This window comes from Balaenoptera physalus, assembly GCF_965194825.1.
Source record: "Balaenoptera physalus genome assembly, chromosome: X".
NCBI classification, from domain to species: Eukaryota; Metazoa; Chordata; class Mammalia; order Artiodactyla; family Balaenopteridae; genus Balaenoptera; species Balaenoptera physalus.
The window spans coordinates 67325825-67347101 of NC_138903.1; the positions used below are offsets into that span (position 1 = coordinate 67325825).

A 21277-nucleotide genomic window follows, 5' to 3' on the forward strand; every position below is an offset into this window, starting at 1 on the left:
GAATTTGAACTTTTTTGAGGAATATACATAGGCAGCAAGCTGAATTGTCTAATTCCTAGGATTTATGTGTTTGATCCCACATGGGTTGCCAGTCACTCTCTTTCAGTAAACAACATATTCACTGTAGAAAACTTCATAAAGTATAGCAAAACATCATAACACTGTCAGAATTAATACTCTCCAAGATAACTTTATATAGTCTTCCAAACTTTTTCCTATGCAAACATACACACTTTCGTCTGTCTGTGTCTCCTTCGAAAACAAACAAAAAAAGACTTATTCAGTATATTATTGACTGTCTTTGTATGTCAGAAAATTTAAATTTCATAGCTGTATAGTATTCCATTGAATACATGGGTCATCATTTATTTTACCAATCCTCATTTTTTGAGTGATTTAACTTGTATCCACTCTTTTTGTGATGAATATTCTTGTGTTTATATCTTTGATTGTCTCTCCATTTATTTCCTTACAATATATTCCTGAAAGCAGTACTGCCAGGTCAGGGAGTGGTAGTTGTTTTAAGCTTGTTTTTTTATAGCAAAAGTAATATATATGTTCATAGTAATAAAAAGTCACAAGGTACAAAAATTACAATGCTCAGAATCCCAGCCCCTCCTCAGAGAAAGTATTAGCACTTTCTTGTGTATTCTTCTAGAAATTTTCAGTGCATTTTCAAGCCTATGTAATACCTATCTCTTTTTTTTTTCTCTTTACACGCATGGGATTATACTATACATATACTATTTTGCACCTTGCAATTTTCATTGAACATATCTTGTACATCTTGTATGAAGAAATATAGACATACCTCATTTTATAAAATGGTTGTATGATGTTTCATTGTGTGGATATGCTGTGGTTTATTTAATTAGTTCCTTTTTGATTAGCATTTAGGTTGTTTTCAGTTCTGTGCTATAATAAACAGTGCTTCAATGAATATCCTTGTATATGTATCTTTATGAGCCTGTCTTCTAGATAAAATTCCTAGAAGTGGAATTGCTAGATCAAAGGGCCTGTACATTCTAAATTTTGGTAAATAGTGCCAAACTGCCCTCCAGAAAAGTTGTACACATTTATACTTTCACTAACAGCATATAAAAGTGTTTAGTACTTTTAGAGACTTTTGATATATACTACCAAATTGTCCTCCAGAAAAATATCATTTCATGCTTCCACTAGCAGTGTAGGAGTGTCAGTCTAACACACTTACAACAGATACGGTTAAGATTCTTTTTAAGCTTTGTCAGTCTGTTATGTGATTGCCCTTTTATGTTTATGTCCCGTGACTAGTGAGACTTTTTTGACCATTTCTATTTCTTTGTTTGTGAGTTGCCTGTTTATTTCCATTGTGCATTTTTCTTTTGGGTGTTCACCTTTTTATTACAGATATGGAAGAGGCCTTTGCCTGTCATATATATTGCTAGTCCTCTTTTACAGTTTTTTAAATCTTTTATCAGTTTGTATTCTTTCCCTATACAGAAGCTTTTGATTTTTTATGTATCATGCTTAGAAAGGCCTTCTCTATCCCAAAATTATACTCACTATTGCTTATGCTTTCTTCCAGTACCTTTTGTACTTTATATATATATATTTTTAAAATTAATTAATTAGTTTCATTTTTGGCTGCATTGGGTCTTCGTTGCTGTGCGTGGGCCTTCTCTAGCTGTGGCGAACAGGCGCCACTCATCGTTGCGGAGCACAGGCTCTAGGCGTGCAGGCTTCAATAATTGTGGCACGCGGGCTCAGTAGTTGTGGCTCGTGGGCTCCAGGGCACAGGCTCAGTAGTTACAGTGCACGGGCTCAGCTGCTCCGCGGCATGTGGGATCTTCCCGGACCAGAGATTGAACCCGTGTCCCCTGCACTGGCAGGCGATTCTTAACCACTGTGCCACCAGGGAAGTCCCCATACTTTATATTTAAATCCTTAATTCATATAGAATTTGTTTTAGTTTAAGTATATTATACAGGGAACTAACTTTTTTTTTTTTCAAAATGAGTAACTGGTTGTCCCAAAGCCATTTGTTAAGTGAACCACTGTCTCCTCACCTACTTGAAATGCTGTCACTATTTTATGTATAGTGATATAGAGAGTTGTGTATATATAGACACCCTCCTTATCACTCTTTCAAAATTTGTGTGTCCTCAAATATTTATTTTTTCACGTGAACCTTAGGATCATTGTGTCAGGTTCTCCCTACCTCAAAGTTCCACTGACTCTATTAAATTTATAGACTAATTTGGGTAGAATTAACCTCTTTTAACAATATATTCCTACACATTTCTTATTAAGTTTATTACTGAGTATTTAAAATATTTTTTTTCAGGGAGGTGTAGTGTGCTATATGAATGGGTTGTTTTACCATTCTATTTTCTAGTTGATTATTGTCAGTGTATAAGCAATTGATTTTGATATATTTAACTGCCAGTCTTATTAAACTCACTAATATCTGTCTGTAGTAACTCAACCTTAATAAACTCTGTAGTTAGAGTGGAATTTCAGGAAAGCAAACATATCACCTTATACACATAAATTTTCTATAAAACGTATAAATTTATATAAACATCTCTGCTTATTTTACTTGCTTTTTTCATTAGATCCAAATAACAACTCTATGATACAGGTTAAGTAGCTATTCATTCCCATATTATTTAGGACTGTGTTTATCAATGTATATAGTCTCTGTCTTTACTGCATTAGAATCTTCAGAGGTATTTGTTAAAAATGCAGATTCTTTGATATCATTTCTCTCCTAATGAATAAGATCTTTGGGTGTAGAGCTTGCAAATCCAGAATTTAAAAAGTCTTCCCTAGATAATTCTTAAGTACATTGAAGTTTGGGAACCATTGGAGCAAAAGCTGTGGCTCTGAGAGCAATTAAATGACTTTCCCAAGTTCATGTAGGTAATTTTTTCTTGGCCACAGGTTTCCTGACTCCAGGTCTAGTGTTCACCACATGTCTGTGTGTTCTGTCTGTGTGATTCCTAAAATAATAATAAAGTTTTCATTTGTATCCTTATGATATAATTCAGGAATAAGTTATTTTCACTTCTTTCCAGTTGCGTTAAAAGTTCTGTTGACTGGACATGAGAACTAGCATCACATGCTCTCTAAACTAAATATAAAATATCTTTATATTAGATACCTTAAAGGTTATGAGACTATTAGAATAAATTACTATATTCCTTTGCTTATTAATTAAGTATATTGCACTAAGAGAATTTGTTTCTCTGGGAACAATGTCAACCTATAAGTCTCAGGATGGAAATGATGTGACAGGGTAGAGATCCAGGTCTTTCAGCCTTTTGAGTAGAAAGAATGGTCAGAAAAGTGATTTATCAGTTTTACCATTTTTAGGCAGGTTGAAATGACTGTAATGTTTTAATTATCAAGGCAGTATAACCTCTAAAGTTATTTTGCCCAAGACAGATTTATTGGTGTTATATGTTGTTGTTGAGCCTAAAAAAAGAGATTCTCTCAAAATCAAACTACCATATTATCTCCTAATGTCGAAATTTTCATTTAATATGCAACCCTCTGTAACTGCTCATTCATAGGGTTTTATAAGTAATTTCTATAAATCATAGAGCCATATGGAAGCAGAAGTGTAATTTGCCAAATTATCTCAGTAGGTCAACAATGAAATGATAAGTTGTGAGTCACTAGGATATGTTATCTTCAATGAAACTTCAAAAACTGGGCAGATTCTTCTCTCTCCAGTGATTACAGTACAACACTGCCTTCACATGAGTGATTTTATTTGCTGACCTTTATTAAGACTTCTATTAAGATGCTATATTGTTATATTTCTAAGGCTACAAATTATATTTTTTCAAAAGAACAGATATAGATTTAATTCTGACGTTTACTGTCCATCAAGAGGTGTGATTTAAAATAACTTTACAGGTATAGTAAGATGGACTGCAGTTAAGAGTCTTTTTTTCTTAAAGGTTTATTGAGATATCATTGACATTCAACATTGTATAAGTTTAAGGTAGACAGCATAATGAGCTGACTTACATATATTGCAAAATGATTACTACAATAAGTTTAATTAACATCCATCACCTCTTATAGATACCAGAAAAAAAGAAAAAAAAATTTTTTCCTTGTGATGAGAACTTTTAGGATTTACTCTTAGCAACTTTCAAATATATCATACAGCAGTGTTAACTATAGTCATCATATTGTACATTGCATCCCTAGTACTTATTTATCTTATAACTGGAAGTTGTACATTTTGACCACCTTCATTCAATTTCCCTACCCCTTACCCCCTGCCTCTGGTAACCACAACTCTTATCTCTTTTTCTGAGTTTATTTATTTATTTTTTTTAAGATTCCACGTACGGTATTTGTCTTCCTCTGTCTGACTTATTTCACTTAGCATAATGCCCCCAAGGTCCATTCATGTTGTCACAAATGACAGGATTTCCTTCCTTTTTATGGCTGAATAGTATTCCATTGTGTGTGTGTGTGTGTGTGTGTGTGTGTGTGTGTGTGTGTGTGTGTGTATACACATCTCACATTTTCTTTATCCATTTATCTGTTGATAGACACTTAGGTTGTTTCCATGACTTGGCTATTATAAATAATGCTGCAATGAACATGGAAGTGCAGATCGCTCTTTGACATAGTGATTTCATTTCCTCTGGGTATATACCCAGAAGTGGAATTGCTAGATCATATGGTAATTCTATTTTTAATTTTTTGAGGAACTTCCATACTGTTTTCCATAGTGGCTGTACCAGTTTACATTCTCACCAGCAATGCACAAGGGTTCCCTTTTCTCTACGTCCTCGCCAAGATTTATTATCTCTTGTCTTTTTGATGACAAGGTATACTCTTGTAACCTCAAGATAGGTTGATGGGTAGTTCCAACCCCCATATGTTCATATATGTTAAAGCTTTTATCCTTTAGATTTTGCATTTCAATCATAGACATATTTGTCAAAAAAGATGAAGTAATCACTTATACTTGCATGTACTGATAAGAAAATAGTTTTGATTTATAAATCCCAGAAGACATGGGTTTTTTCTTCCCACATCCTCTAGTTTAACGCCTGTGTAGAGTAAAAATTAAGTAAATGCTGAGTGAATCAGCTTTATTATAAAAGCATAAATATTAGCTATTAAAATTTGTCAGCATGTTTCAAGAACTTTCAAAGTGCTTTTTTTTTCCTTTAGAATATCCTCCCACCCACACACAAACACAGAAAAATGGTCAAATAATCATTACACAAGAGAAGAAAAATGAGTGGTTAAGAAATGTATGAAAATATCATCAACCTCATTTAATAATCTAAGAAACACATAACGCATAAAATATTTTTATCTGCCATATTGCTAAACATTAAAAAGAATACTTGGTTATACAATTATCTGTTTGAGTCCTTGCTTTCGATTCTTTTGGTTATATACCTAGAAGTAGAATTGCTGGATCATATGGTAATTCTATGTTTAACTTTTTGGGGAACTGCCAAACTTTTCCACAGTGAGTGCACCATTTTACATTCCTACCAACAAGTGTTCCAATTTCTCCACATCTTCACCAATGCTTGTTATTTTTTGTGTTTTATTTATTTATTTATTTATATTATAGTCATCCTCAATAGATATGATGTGGTATCTCCTTGGGGTTTTGATTTACATTTCCCTAATGGCTAGTGATGTTGAAATCTTTTCATGTATTTGGTGGCCCTTTATCTTCTTTGGAAAAATGTTCAAGTCCTTTGCCCATTTTTCAACTAGATTTTTTGTTGTTGAGTTGTACCATTTGTTTATATATTCTGGATATTCAGTCTCTTATCAGGTAAATATTTTGTAAATATTTCTCTCATTCTGTGGGTTGTCTTTTCACTCTCTTGATAGTGTCCTTTGATGTATAAAAGTTTTTCATTTTGATGAAGTACAGTTTACCTATTTTTCCTTTTGTTATTTGTGCTCTTGCTGTCATATCCAAGAAATCATTGCCAAATCCAATGTCATGGAACTTTTCTACTGTGTTTTCTCTTAAGAGATTTATAGTTTTCACTCTTAAGTTTAGGTCTTTCAATCCATCTTTAGTTAATTTTAGTGTATGATGTAAGTGACTTTATTCTTATGCATGTAGATATCCAGTTTTCCCAGCACATTTGTTGAAGAGACTGTCCTTTCTCCATTGAGTGGTCTTGACACCCTTCTTGGAGATCATTTGACCTTATATGGGAGGGTTTATTTCTGGGCTTCTATTCTATTCCATTGGTCTATATGTCCATCTTTATGCCAGTACCACACTGTTTGTTTTTTAATTTTTTAATTTAATTTTATTTATTTTTTTATACAGCAGGTTCTTATTGATTATCCATTTTATACATATTAGTGTATATATGTCAATCCCAATCTCCCAATTCATCACACTACCACCACCACCCCCCACTTGCTGCTTTCGCCCATTGGTGTCCGTACGCTTGTTCTCTACATCTGTGTCGCAATTTCTGCCCTGCAAACCGATTCATCTGTACCATCTTTCTAGGTTCCACATATATGCATTAATATATGATATTTGTTTTTCTCTTTCTGACTTACTTCAGTGTGTATGACAGTCTCTAGATTCATCCACGTCTCTACAAATGATCCAATTTCGTTCCTTTTTATGGCTGAGTAATATTCCCTTGTATATATGTACCACATCTTCTTTATCCATTCGTCTGTCGATGGGCATTTAGGTTGCTTCCATGACCTGGCTATTGTAAATAGTGCTGCAATGAACATTCGGGTGCATGTGTCTTTTTGAATTATGGTTTTCTCTGGGTATATGCCCAGTAGTGGGATTGCTGAGTCATATGGTAATTCTATTTTTAGTTTTTTAAGGAATCTCCATACTGTTCTCCATAGTGGCTGTATCAATTTACATTCCCACCAACAGTGCAAGGGGGTTCCCTTTTCTCCACACCCTCTCCAGCGTTTGTTGTTTGTAGATTTTCTGATGATGCCCATTCTAACTGGTGTGAGGTGATACCTCATTGTAGTTTTGATTTGCATTTCTCTAATAATTAGTGATATTGAGCAGCTTTTCATGTGCTTCTTGGCCATCTGTATGTCTTCTTTGGAGAAATGTCTATTTAGGTCTTCTGCCCATTTTTGTATTGGGTTGTTTGTTTTTTTAATATTGAGCTGCATGAGCTGTTTATATATTTTGGAGATTAATCCTTTGTCGGTCGATTCATTTGCAAATATTTTCTCCCATGCTGAGGGTTGTCTTTTTGTCCTGTTTGTAGTTTCTGTTGCTTTGTGAAAGCTTTGAAGTTTCATTAGGTCCCATTTGTTTATTTCTGTTTTTATTTCCATTACTCTAGGAGGTGGATCAAAAAAGAACTTGCTGTGATTTATGTCAAAGAGTGTTCTTCCTATGTTTTCCTCTAAGAGTTTTATAGTGTCCGGTCTTACATTTAGGTCTCTAATCCATTTTGAGTTTATTTTTGTGTATGCTGTTAGGGAGTGTTCTAATTTCATTCTTTTACATGTAGGTGTCCAGTTTTCCCAGCACCACTTATTGAAGAGCCTGTCTTTTCTCTACTGTATATCCTTGCCTCCTTTGTCATAGACTAGTTGACCATAGGTGTGTGGGTTTATCTCTGGGCTTTCTATCCTGTTCCATTGATCTATATTTCTGGTTTTGTGCCAGTACCATATTGTCTAGATTACTGTAGCTTTGTCGTATCATCTGAAGTCAGAGAGTCTGATTCCTCCAGCTCCGTTTTTTTCCTGCAAGACTGCTTTGGCTATTCAGGGTCTTTTGTGTTTCCATACAAATTTTAAGATTTTTTGTTCTAGTTCTGCAAAAAATGCCATTGATAATTTGATAGGGATTGCATTGAATCTGTAGATTGCTTTGGGTAGTATAGTCATTTTCACAATATTGATTCTTCCAATCCAATAACATGGTATATCTCTCCATCGGTTTGTATCATCTTTAATTACTTTCATCAGTGTCTTATAGTTTTCTGCATACAGGTCTTTTGTCTCCCTAGGTAGGTTTATTCCTAGGTATTTTATTCTTTGTGTTGCAGTGGTAAATGGGAGTGTTTCCTTAATTTCTCTCTCAGATTTTTCATCATTAGTGTATAGGAATGCAAGAGATTTCTGTGCATTAATTTTGTATCCTGCAACTTTACCAAATTCATTGATTAACTCTAGTAGTTTTCTGGTGGCATCCTTAGGATTATCTGTGTATAGTATCATGTCATTTGCAAACAGTGACAGTTTTACTTCTTCTTTTCCAATTTATATTCCTTTTATTTCTTTTTCTTCTTTGATTGCTGTGGCTAGGACTTCCAAAACTATGTTGAATAATAGTGGTGAGAGTGGACATCATTGTCTTGTTCCTGATCTTAGAGGAAATGCTTTCAGTTTTTCACCATTGAGAATGATGTTTGCTGTGGGTTTGTCATATATGGCCTTTATTATGTTGAGGTAGGTTCCCTCTATGCCCACTTTCTGGAGAGTTTTTATCCTAAATGGGTGTTGAATTTTGTCAAAAGCTTTTTCTGCATCTGTTGAGATGATCATATGGTTTTTCTTCTTCAGTTTGTTAATATGGTGTATCACATTGACTGATTTGCATATATTGAAGAATCCTTGCATCCCTGGGATAAATCCCACTTGAGCATGGTGTATGATCCTTTTAATGTGTTGTTGGATTCTGTTTGCTAGTATTTGGTTGAGAATTTTTTGCATCTATATTCATCAGTGATACTGGTCTGTAGTTTTCTTTTTTTGTAGTACCTTTGTCTGATTTTGGTATCAGGCTGATGGTGGCCTCATAGAATGAGTTTGGGAGTGTTCCTTCCTCTGCAATTTTTGGGAAGAATTTGAGAAGGATGGGTGTTAGCTCTTCTCTAAATGTTTGATAGAATTCACCTGTGAAGCCATCTGGTCCTGGACTTTTGTTTGTTGGAAGATTTTTCATCACAGTTTCAATTTCATTACTTGTGATTGGTCTGTTCATATTTTCTATTTCTTCCTGGTTCAGTCTTGGAAGGTGATACCTTTCTAAGAATTTGTCCATTTCTTCCAGGTTGTCCATTATATTGGCATAGAGTTGCTTGTAGTAGTCTCTTAGGATGCTTTGTATTTCTGTGCTGTCTGTTGTAACTTCTCCTTTTTCAGTTCTAATTTTATTGATATGAGTCCTCTCACTCTTTTTCTTGATGAATCTGGCTAATGGTCTATCAATTTTGTTTATCTCCTCAAAGAACGAGCTTTTAGTTTTATTGATCTTTGCTATTGTTTTCTTTGTTTCTATTTCATTTACTTCTGCTCTGATCTTTATGATTCCTTTCCTTCTGGTAACTTTGGGTTTTGTTTGTTCTTCTTTCTCTAGTTCCTTTAGGTGTAAGGTTAGATTGTTTATTTGAGATTTTTCTTGTTTCGTGAGGTAGGCTTGTAAAGCTATAAACTTCCCTCTTAGAACTGCTTTTGCTGCATCCCATAGGTTTTGGATCATCGTGTTTTCATTGTCATTTGTCTCTAGGTATTTTTTGATTTCCTCTTTGATTTCTTCAGTGATCTCTTGGTTGCTTAGTAACGTATTGTTTAGCCTCCATGTGTTTGTGTTTTTTTACGTTTTTTTCCCGTGTAATTGATTTCTAATCTCATAGCATTGTGGTTGGAAATGTTCCTTGATATGATTTCAGTTTTCTTAAATTTCCTGAGCTTGATTTGTGACCCAAGATGTGATCTATCCTGGAGAATGTTCCGTCCGCACTTGAGAAGAAATGGTAATCTGCTGTTTTTGGATGGAATGTCCTATAAATATCAATTAAATCTATCTGGTCTATTGTGTCATTTAAATCTTGTGTTTCCTTATTAATTTTCTGTCTGGATGATCTGTCCATTGGTGTAAGTGAGGTGTTAAAGTCTCCCATTATTACTGTGGTAATGTTGATTTCCTGTGTTATAGCTGTTAGCAGTTGTCTTATGTATTGAGGTGCTCCTATGTTGGGTGCCTATATGTTTATAACTGTTATATCTTCTTCTTGGATTGATCCCTTGACTATTATGTAGTGTCCTTCCTTGTCTCTTGTAACATTCTTTATTTTAAAGTCTATTTTATCTGATATGAGTATTGCTACTCCAGCTTTCTTTTGATTTCCATTTGCATGGAATATCTTTTTCATCGCCTCACTTTCAGTCTTTATGTGTCCCTAGGTCTCTTGTAGACAGCATATATATGGGTCTTGTTTTTGTATCCCTTCAGCGAGCCTGTGTCTTTTGATTGGAGCATTTATTCCATTCACGTTTAAGGTAATTATCAATATATATGTTCCCATTACCATTTCCTTAATTGTTTTGGGTTTGTTTTTGTAGGTCCTTTTCTTCTCTTGTGTTTCCCACTTAGAGAAGTTCCTTTAGCATTTGTTGTAGAGCTGGTTTGGTGGTGCTGAATTCTCTTAGCTTTTGCTTGTCTGTAAAGCTTTTGATTTCTCCATCGAATCTGAATGAGATCCTTGCTGGGTAGAGTAATTTGGTTGTAGGTTCTTCCCTTTCATTACTTTAAATATGTCATGCCACTCCCTTCTGGCTTGTAGAGTTTCTGCTGAGAAATCAGCTGTTAACCTTATGGGAGTTCTCTTGTATGTTATTGGTCGTTTTTCCATTGCTGCTTTCAATAATTTTTCTTTGTCTTTAATTTTTGCCAATCTGATAACTAGGTGTCTTGGTGTGTTTCTCCTTGGGTTTATCCTGTATAGGACTGTCTGCACTTCCTGGACTTGGGTGGCTATTTCCTTTCCCATGTTAGGAAAGTTTTTGACTATAATCTCTTCAAATATTTTCTTGCATCCTTTCTCTCTCTCTTCTCCTTCTGGGACTCCTATAATGCAAATGTTGTTGCGTTTAATGTTGTCCCAGAGGTCTCTTAGGCTATCTTCATTTCTTTTCATTCTTTTTTCTTTATTCTGTTCTGTGGCAGTGAATTCCACCATTCTGTCTTCCAGGTCACTTACTGTTCTTCTGCCTCAGTTATTCTGCTCTTGATTCCTTCTAGTGTATTTTTCACTTCCGTTATTGTATTGTTAATCTCTGTTTGTTTGTTCCTTAATTCTTCTAGGTCTTTGTTAAACATTTATTGCATCTTCTCGATCTTTGCCTCCATTCTTTTTCGGAGGTCCTGGATCATCTTCACTATCATTATCCTGAATTCTTTTTCTGGAAGGTTGCCTATCTCCACTTCATTTAGTTGTTTTTCTGGGCTTTTATCTTGTTCCTTCATCTGGTACATAGCCCTCTGTGTTTTCATCTTGTATATCTTTCTGTGAATGTGGTTCTTGTTCCACAGGCTGCAGGATTGTAGTTCTTTTTGCTTCCGCTCACTGCATTGTTTTGGTTACTGTAGCACTGTAATATTTTTTGAAACCGGGAAGTATGAGATTTCTAATTTTTTTCTTTTTCCAGATTGTTTTGGCTACTTAGGTTCCCTTGAGATTCCATATAAATTTTAGGATGAGTTTTTCTATTTCTGTAAAAATACCTTTGGGTTTTTATAGGGATTGCATTGAATCTGTAGATTGTCTTGGATAGTATTGGCATCTTAACAATATTATGTCTTCCAGTCTGTGAACACAGGATGTCTTTCTATTTTTTGGTATGTTCTTTAATTTCTTTTAACAATGTTTTGTAGTTTTTGGTATACCAGTCTTTCATCTCGTTGGTTAAGTTTATTCATAAGTATTTTATTCTTTTTAATGCCATTATAAATGGAATTGTTAATTTTCTTTTCATATTGTTTGTTGTCAGTGTAGAGAAGCACACTGATTTTTGCGTGTTGATTTTGTACCCTGGAACATTGCTGAATTCTTTAATTTTTTTTTAATATTTGGGTGTACTGCGTCTTAGCTGCGGCACGCAGGATCCTTGCCGCCACATGCGAGATCTTTGCTGCGGCATGCAGGATCTTTTAGTTGTGGCATGCGGGATCTCTAGTTGCGGCATGCAGGATCCCCAGCTGTGGCATGAGCGATCTTCAATTGTGGCATGCAGGCTCCTAGTTGCAGCATGTGGGCTCCTAGTCACGGCATGTGAGATCCGGTTCCCTGACCAGGGATCGAACATGGGCCCCCTGCATTGGGAGTGTGGAGTTCCAACCATTGCACCACCAGGGAAGTCGCTGCTGAATTCTTTATTAACTCTAACTTTTTTTTTTTTGGTGTGGGGTCTTTAGGGATATAAGATCATGTCATCTGTGAACAGAGATCATTTTGCTTTTCCTTTTCCAATTTGGATGCCTTTTTTTCTTTTTCCTGCCTAATTACTCTGGCTAGGATTTCTAGTGCTATGTGAAACAGAAGTGGCAAGTGTCAGCATCCTTGTCTTATTCCTGTCCTTAGAGAAAAAGCTTTCCAGTGTTTTACCATTTAAGTATGATGTTAGTTGTGGAGTTTTCACAAATACCCTTTATCAGATTGAAGTAGTTTCCTTCAGTTTTCCATTTTCTGAGCTTTTTTTTTTATCATGAAAGTGTGTTGAACATATGAAATGCTTCTTCTGCATCCATTGAGATACTTGTGTTTGTTGTCCTTTATTCTAATACCATGGTATATATCATTGATTGATTTTTATATGTTGAACCAACCTTGCATTCGCATGATAAATTCTACTTGGTTATGGTGTATAATCCTTTTCACATGTTGCTGGATTTGGATTACGAGCATTTTTCTGAGGATTTTTCTGTCTGCATTCTTGCAGATATTGGTCTGTAGTTTTCATTACTTGTGGTACCTTTATCTTATTTTTGTGTCACGCTAACATTAGCTCATAGACTGAGTTAGGAATTTCCCTCTTCTCCTATTTTCTGAAAGCGTTTTTGAAAGATGTGTATTATTTCTTCCTTAAATGTTTGGTAGACTTTACTAGTGAAGCTGTGGTGGGCCTGGAGTTTTTTTGTGGAAAGTTTTGTTTTGTTTTTACTGCAATTTTGATTCCTTTAATAGATTAGGACATTTAAGGCTGTTTTTTTCTTCTAGGATGAGCTTGTGTCTTTCAATGAAGTGGTCCATTTCATTTAAATGTTGAGTTCATTGACGTAAAGTTGTTTACACTACTCCCTTATTGTCCTTCTAATGTCTGTAGAATCTGTAATGATGTCACCTCTCCTGTTCCTGATAACGGTAATTTGTGTTGTCTCTCTTATTTTTCCTTATAAGTCTGGAAAGAGAATCATCAATTTTACTGATATTCTCAAAGCCAGCATTTACTTCTATTTGTTTTCTCTGTTGTTTTCCTGCTTTTTCTTTTATTGATTTTTGTAGTCATCTTTATTATTTCTTTTCTTCTGCTTACTTTGGGTTTAATTGCTCTTCTTTTTCTAGATTTTGGAGGTGGTACCTGAGGTCATTGATTTGAGACATTTCTTCTTTTCTCATATAAACATTTAGTACCATAAAATTTCCCCTAACTACTACTTTAGTGTCATACTACAAATTCTGCTATGTCACATTTTAATTCTGTTCAAAATAGTTTTTAATTTCCTTTTTGATTTTGTCTTTGACCCATAGGTTATTTAGAAGTGTGCAGATGGCTTCCAAATAACTGTGGGTTTTCCAGAGATCTTTCTGTTTTTTTATTTCTAATATAATTCCATTGTGGCCAGAGAACATACTTTATTTGACTTGCATCCTTTTGAATTTAGTGAAACTTATTCTGTAACTCAGAATTTGGTCTATCTTACTTAAGGTTCTATCTGCACTTGAGAAGAAAGTGTAATTCTGCTGATGTTAGGTGGACTATTTTGTGCTTGTCAATCTAGTGAAATTGGTTGGTAGTGTTGATCAAATCTACTCTGTCCTTGCTGGTTTTCTGCCTACTTTTTTTATCAATCATTTAGAGAGGGGTATTGAGATGTCTGACTATACTTGCAGGTTTTTCTATTTCTCCTTGCAGTTCTTTCACTTTTTGCTTTATTAATTTTGAAGCTCTGTCATTAACTACATAAACATTTAGAATTATTATGTCTTCTTCATTAATTGGCCCCTTTATCGTTATGAAATACCTTTCTTTATCTCTGCTTTATAGTCTTTGCTCTGAAATATACTTATGTATTAATATAGTCTCTTAGCTTTCTTTTGAATAGAGTTAGCATGGTATGTCAATTTGTCTCATTAATTGTGATGATAATTTGTATTGTTTCTTTAAAAGATTTATTTACTATAAGGTTAATTAAGGAGTCTTTTATACTTACTTATTGCTAATTGGCAAGTATTTTATAGGGTGGTACTTTGCAATAATGTAAGTGTCCTCTTTCTCATCAAGCTTTTTTTCACTAGCATTAGCATTCATGAATGATTTCTTCCTCAATCAGTTATTACCGTGATTGAGGTAATAATGGTTCCAAATGGTGATTTTCTAACTTCATTATTTTGTCTATGTCTCTTGGCATTCTGAGAGGTAGAGCTTTCCTTTCTGAAGTGTTTGTAAACATATTGAATTAAAATATGTGTCACCACTAACACAAAATGTAGGAGAAGTGTGGTACACAGAATGATAGCCCCACAGAGATGTCTATGTCTGAATCCCTGAAACCTCTGACTTCCTTACAAGGAAAAAAGGACTTTGCAGATGCGATAGAGTTGATCTTGAGGTGGAAGCATCCAGGATTATCTGGTTGGGTCCAATACTATCACAAAAGTCCTTGTAAAGTAAAAGCATGTCAGGAGAGTCAGAGAATGAGATGTGCAGGTAGAAGCAGAGGTCAGAGTTGTGCAGTTGGGGGCTGGATTCAAGGAATGTAGGCAGCTGAAAAATCAGAGAGGTGGATTCTCCCCAGAGCCTCCAGATAGGATACAGCCTGCCAATACCTTGATCCTTTGTTTTCCCTTGGCTACAAGGTGATATCCTTTAGTTACTATTATTTCCTGTATGTTGGAAGTTAGCTCTAAAGGCTTGATTAGATACATGTTAAATATTTTTGTTGAAAATGTTTCATAGATGGTGCATAATATTCATGATACTAATTTTTTAAAAAAAATTTATTGGAGTATATTGATTTACAATGTTCTGTTAGTTTCAGGTGTACAGCAGAGTGAATCAGTTATATATGTACATATATCCACTCTTTTTTAGATTCTTTTCCCATATAACCCATTACAGAGTATTGAGTAGAGTTCCTTGTGCTCTCCAGTAGGTCCTTATTAGCTAGCTATTTTATATATAGTAGTGTGTATATGTCAATCCCAATCTCCCAATTTATCCCTCCCCCCACTTACCCCCTGGTAATCATAAGTTTGTTTTCTACATCTGTAACTCTGTTTCTGTTTTGTAGATAAGTTCATTTGTACCCTTTTTTTTAGATTCCACATATAAGCAATATCATATGATAATCGTCTTTCTCTGTCTGATTTACTTCACTCAGTATGACAATCTCTAGGTCCATCCATGTTGCTGCAGATGGCATTATCATAATACTAATACTGATCACTGAGTCAAGGTGGACTTTGCTCCCTTCACCCCACTTCACCCAGTGAGACCTATTTTGGGTTACTGACCTCCAGAATTGTAAGATAATACATTTGCATTTGTGGCAATTTGTTATAGCAGCAATAGGAAGCTGATAAAAGGGAGATGTTAAATGGAGTTAATATGTTTTAAAAGTTTTTCCACTATCCAGGCAGAGATAAAAGTTCTAATTTAAGGTAGACTGTAATAAATAAAGAAGACATGTTGTAATCGCTAGGGTACTAAAAGAGTGATGTTTTAAAAACTATAACAAGCTGTTACAAGGGAGAAGGGGAATAATGAAAGGTATTTGATAAATGCAAAATAAAGCAAGGAAGGAGAAAAAGCCTCAAAGAATACTTGGGCCAAGTAGGAAAACATCGAGAAGATAGGCATAAACCCCAAAATATTAGTAATTTTATTAAATGTAAATGCACCCAATATTACAGTTCAGAGCAGAGCTTGTAAGAAGGATTAAAAAAATCAGCTAGGGCTTCCCTGGTGACACAGTGGTTAAGAATCTACCTGCCAATGCAGGGGACATGGGTTCGAGCCCTGGTCGGGGAAGATCCCACATGCCATGGAGCAAGTAAGCCCGTGCACCACAACTACTGAGCTTGTGCTCTAGAGCCCGCGAGCCACAACTACTGAGCCTGTGGCCACAACTACTGAAGCCCATGCACCTAGAGTCCATGCTCCACAACAAGAGAAGCCACCTCAATGAGAAGCCCGCACACTGCAATGAAGAGTAGCCCCCGCTCGCCGCAACTAGAGAAAGCCCGTGCTCAGCAATGGAGACCCAATGAAGCCCAAAATAAAAAATAATAATAAATAAAATAAATTAATTAAAAAACAACTAAATGCTATTCCCAGATATAACATACAACTATATGTCATTCATAGAAAAGTTGAAAATAAATGTATGAAAAATATTTTATGCAAATACTTCCAAAAGATAACTGGTGTGGCCATACTACTGGAGAGGAGAATACTTTATAATAATGAAACGATTAATTCAACAGATAGACATAATATTCCTAACTTTTTATGTAGGTAATTGTATAGCCTAAAAATGTATGAGACAAAAAAATGGCAGAACTGACCAGCCGGGGGTGCGCCGCCGCCGCCCGGTGCTCCGGAGCCCGCGGCCCTCCCGGCCGCCCAGCCTGCGAGAGGAGCCGAGGCTGCCCGCACTCGCATCTTGACGGCCCCTCCCCCGATCGCCGTGGCCGCTGCGCTGCCGCTGCAGGATAGCTAACAGCCAGGAGAAACGTAGTGGAAAATGCAAAACAAGGAAATCATAAAACCTGCCAAATACTTCTCAGAATTGGAAAAGAGCATCCTGCTGGCTTTAGTAGAAAAGTACAAGTATGTGCTGGAGTGTAAGAAAAGCGACGCGTGAACTATTGCCCTCAAGCAGGTGCTCGCCCATGAATACAACTCGCAGCCCAGCGTGTCGCTGCGGGATTTCAAACAGCTGAAGAAGTGCTGGGAGAACATCAAGGCTCGGACCGAAAAGATTATGGCTCATGAAAGGAGAGAGAAAGTGAAACGGAGCGTCAGCCCCCTTCTGAGCACCCACGTCCTGGGGAAGGAGAAGATCGTCGACATGCTGCCCGAGCAGCTGTACTTCCTGCAAAGCCCTCCCGAGGAGGAGCCCGAGTACCATGCTGATGCCACCACCCAAGAATCATTTGCTGTTTCAAATAGAGAACTGTGTGATGATGAGAAAGAGTTCATACATTTCCCAGTATGTGAGGGGACCTCTCAACCTGAACCCTCGTGTTCAGCTGTCAGAATAACAGCCAATAAAAACTACAGGAGCAAAACCTCTCAGGAAGGTGCTTTAAAAATGTTGCATGAGGAAGAACACCATCAACAAATGTCCATCTTACAACTGCAGCTGATACAGATGAATGAGGTGCATGTGGCCAAAATCCAGCAGCTAGAGCGAGAGTGTGAGATGGCAGAGGAGGAACACAGGATAAAAATGGAAGTTCTCAATAAAAAGAAGATGTATTGGGAAAGAAAACTGCAAACTTTTACTAAGGAATGGCCTGTTTCCTCATTTAACCGGCCCTTTCCCAATTCACCCTAAGACGTTGGGGTGTGGCTCCCTTGTAATTAATCTGTGTTGGCAAAGAAGGTCTGGAACACGAACTTGCGGTCGGTAGCCTGTCACAGAGCTACAGCTAGGAAGATGAGAGTGGTAGTAGTCACTTATTTAAGAATACATTCAGGTAAACAGCTGCACCCTATGTACCCCTGAAGTGGCAAAGAAGCTGTTAGAGTCTTCTGAAAATTAGCACTATGAGTGCTATCATTCTGAATGTAATGTCTCTTAATTAGAATTCATACAAGAACCATGTGTGAGTGTTGTATTTTTTTAATCAAATGCAAGTGTGACTATAAAGGAGTGTGGCTGGGTTTTGTGGGTTTTTGTTTTTGTTTTTTTAAATAGATGTCAGACCTTGTCTATCCAAATGAATGCCCTCCCATTGAAAGTGGCTGTCCTGGGAGGACACACGTTTCTCCAGTGGTGATGCTGTTACTCAGAATTTGCTAGAGGTCTTTCGGAGCCTCCACAAGAGCTATAGCACACTTTTCATTTTTTCAATGTCATCTTTGGAGCGTGGATATTCTGTTTTTAAACAGCCGAACATAATGGAAGGCTGTTTTTTAATGTGGCTCATAGGCTGCCTTTTAAGGCCTTCCTTTCCCCAAAGAGGAGTTCCAAATAATGTCTCCAGCAGGTGTAGCTTTGTTGGAACTAAGGATGTGACTACTTTGAGGGAGAAACGTTCGTTTAGAGCTCTACATTCTGTCATGCTTGTTTTATTAAAAGACAAGACTTGTGATTTTATAGTCACACTGTGTATGTTTTACACAGTGTGTAAAGGTGCTGCCCGCCTCCACTGTGCTACAGTTTTTGGCTTCCTGCTGTAGTTTCCTACCGACTTTGTACTACTGAGTAAATGGTTGCCCTTGTTTTTAATCTTTAGCCGCCTAAGGAAAGGCCCTGCCCTCGCCATGCTCCTGGTGCTAGCTAATAGTGATGCTACATAGTATGCAGTTAGTATTGAGCTTTTTCAGAATCCATTACCAATATATTTGGAAACGTGGATTGATAAATGGATATTTTGACTGAGCTGTGATATAACTTCTCCTGTAGCCTAGTGAGAAAAACAGTCTTGTGAGTTGGGCATAACAGTAGCTGGAAGAAGCAAAGTGACAGTTAAGTGCCAAGGCAGGTCAGCAATTTCTGAGAATGAAAGTTCAAGGCCATGTGGTGGGGAAGGAGCAGTATGTGTGACAGAGGCTATATAGGGAGTGCAGGACGAGGAGTCAGGGCTTGAATTCTGAGCTCGGCTCTGTCTCAAGTGCTATGTGACCTTAAGTTACTCCATTTAGTCTTTGGCCCTGGTGTTTCCTGTCTATAAAACAGGAGAGTTGGTCTAGATGATGGTTAGAATCTGCTACAACTCCTTGACTGTGATGTGATCTGCACAGTCTTGGATGAGCACTGCTAACATCATAGTTGTCCGGAGGGCGTGGGTCAACAGGGAGAGTTTACTGCAGTGGCTAAGCTTCCTTCCTTTCATAATTTTGGAATTTGGGTCCCGGGGTCTGTAAGTTCAGTAAAGTACATGTATACTAATACATGCACTGCATAAAACTTAAGTGGATATCAATTTATTTTATACACTGATCATATTTTAAATATCTTAGAGGAACTGGTTATTTGAAGGAACCCTGTGAAGACTAGTCTTCTTTCAAAGGAAGGATGCTTTTGTAAGGATTTGTGTTCTTAATTTAGTTTTTACCAAATGGACCCTTTAGAGAAACAGCATCTGGAAAAAGTCCCAAGCTTAACCGATTTATGGGAGACAGATTAGGGCAGGGAGTGGCAGGTCCTCAACACAGATGATGTGAACTGAGAAAAGTTTGCCTTTGCTTCACCTATTGAGCCATCTGGAAATCTTAATATGCAGATTCTGGTGGGGGGGCCTGAGACTGTGCATTTCTCACAAGCTCCCAGGTTATGCCAGGTCTGCCTGTCTGGCCACCACAGTTCTGTGTAGCAAGGTTTTAGAGGACCCTGTGAAGCTTTTACCTATTCTCAAAAAAAAAAAACACCCCATTGGGTTAGGTACATTTTTGTGTACAGCTTTGTGCCGGATATTATTCCTCTCCCAGAATTACCACCTAATCACACAAATAACAATATAGAACAACACAAAAAATGCTCACACACATAATGGAACTATAAAAGCATCGAACTAGGGGCTTCCCTGGTGGCGCAGTGGTTGAGAATCTGCCTGCCAATGCAGGGGACACGGGTTCGAGCCCTGGTCTGGGAAGATCCCACATGCCGCGGAGCGACTAGGCCCGTGAGCCACAATTGCTGAGCCTGCGCGTCTGGAGCCTGTGCTCCGCAACAAGAGAGGCCGCGATAGTGAGAGGCCCGCGCACCGCGATGAAGAGTGGCCCCCGCTTGCCGCAACTAGAGAAAGCCCACGCACAGAAACGAAGACCCAACACAGCCAAAAAAAAAAAATAAAAGCATCGAACTAATTCCTAACTGAACAAATAAAGGATAATTAAACCAGCAGGCTAAAGCACTTTGTTCTACTGTTAATGATATTTATGAGTTTATAACAGTTTTCAACCTTGAGTATGCATTAGAAACAGTATTTTATAAAAAATTAGGGGCTTCCCTGGTGGCGCAGTGGTTGAGAATCTGCCTGCCAATGCAGGGAACACGGGTTTGAGCCCTGGTCTGGGAAGATCCCACATGCCGCGGAGCAACTAGGCCCGTGAGCCACAACTACTGAGCCTGCGCGTCTGGAGCCTGTGCTGCACAGTAAGAGAGAACGCGACAGTGAAAGGTCCGCGCACCGCGATGAAGAGTGGCCCCCACTTGCCACAACTAGAGAGAAAGCCCTCGCATAGAAACGAAGACCCAACACAGCCAAAAAAATAAAGTAAATAAATAAATAAATAAGTCAGGAGCTCTTAAAAAAACAAACAAACAAACAAAAAAAAATTAGTCCCGCTGGGTCCCACTCCCAGGAGATTCTCATTCAGTTTACCTGGGTTGAGGCCTGGTCCTCTATATTTTTTGGAAGCTTTACAGGGGGTGATGATACTCAATTGGGATTGAGAACCACTGGTGTAGAGTTCACAAATGTGTCTCATTTGGTCCTTAGTCCTGTGAAGTCCTGCAGAAGTGAGGAAATGATGCTCAGAGAAGAACCACCTGCACCAGGCTGAAAGCTAGTGAACAGCAAAGCAGAACCTCAGTCCTAGGTCTCTAGACTCGAAAACAAATAGCCCCACCTGCCTCCCCCCACCCCATCCCTCAAAGCTATATTGTGGATTTGCTTTATCCTGAGAGCCAGATCACATCTACAGGATACTTGTAATGCTTCCACTCATGAACAGGTACATCCCAATTCATTCCACTTTTGAGTAGTTCCTTACCTGAGGTGGAAGTGCAATAATCATTTCTTGGTAGGTGCTGTAGAGAATTGACTGATAACTACTAAGACACAGTTCACCATCCCCTGACCTGCCAAATCATGGACACAGCCCAGTAGGGGATGTAAGGCTTGTACACAGCTATCATGTACTTGATCAGGCACGTCTTCTAGAGCATTTGAAGCTCAGCAGAGAGTGAAGAAACTTGAAGGAAAGCCTGGAGGAGGTGGCATTTGAGCTAAATCTTTAGAGTTGGTATTTTGGTAGGTGCAGATTCAGAAAGGAGAGGAACTTCACTAGATGCAAGGTCCTGTTGAAGATTCAA

At 37.4% G+C, this 21277-nt stretch overlaps 1 protein-coding gene and 1 pseudogene across 3 annotated transcripts in view; both read left to right on the forward strand.

Annotated features, from left to right (window-relative positions):
• Nucleotides 1–21277, forward strand: part of ATP7A (ATPase copper transporting alpha) — a 148884-nt gene that overhangs the window by 18114 nt on the left and 109493 nt on the right. The window lies entirely within an intron of this gene.
• On the forward strand, nucleotides 12589–20034 carry LOC309653073 (myb/SANT-like DNA-binding domain-containing protein 3 pseudogene; annotated as a pseudogene). Its single transcript has one exon. The product of its transcript is annotated as a myb/SANT-like DNA-binding domain-containing protein 3 pseudogene (transcript).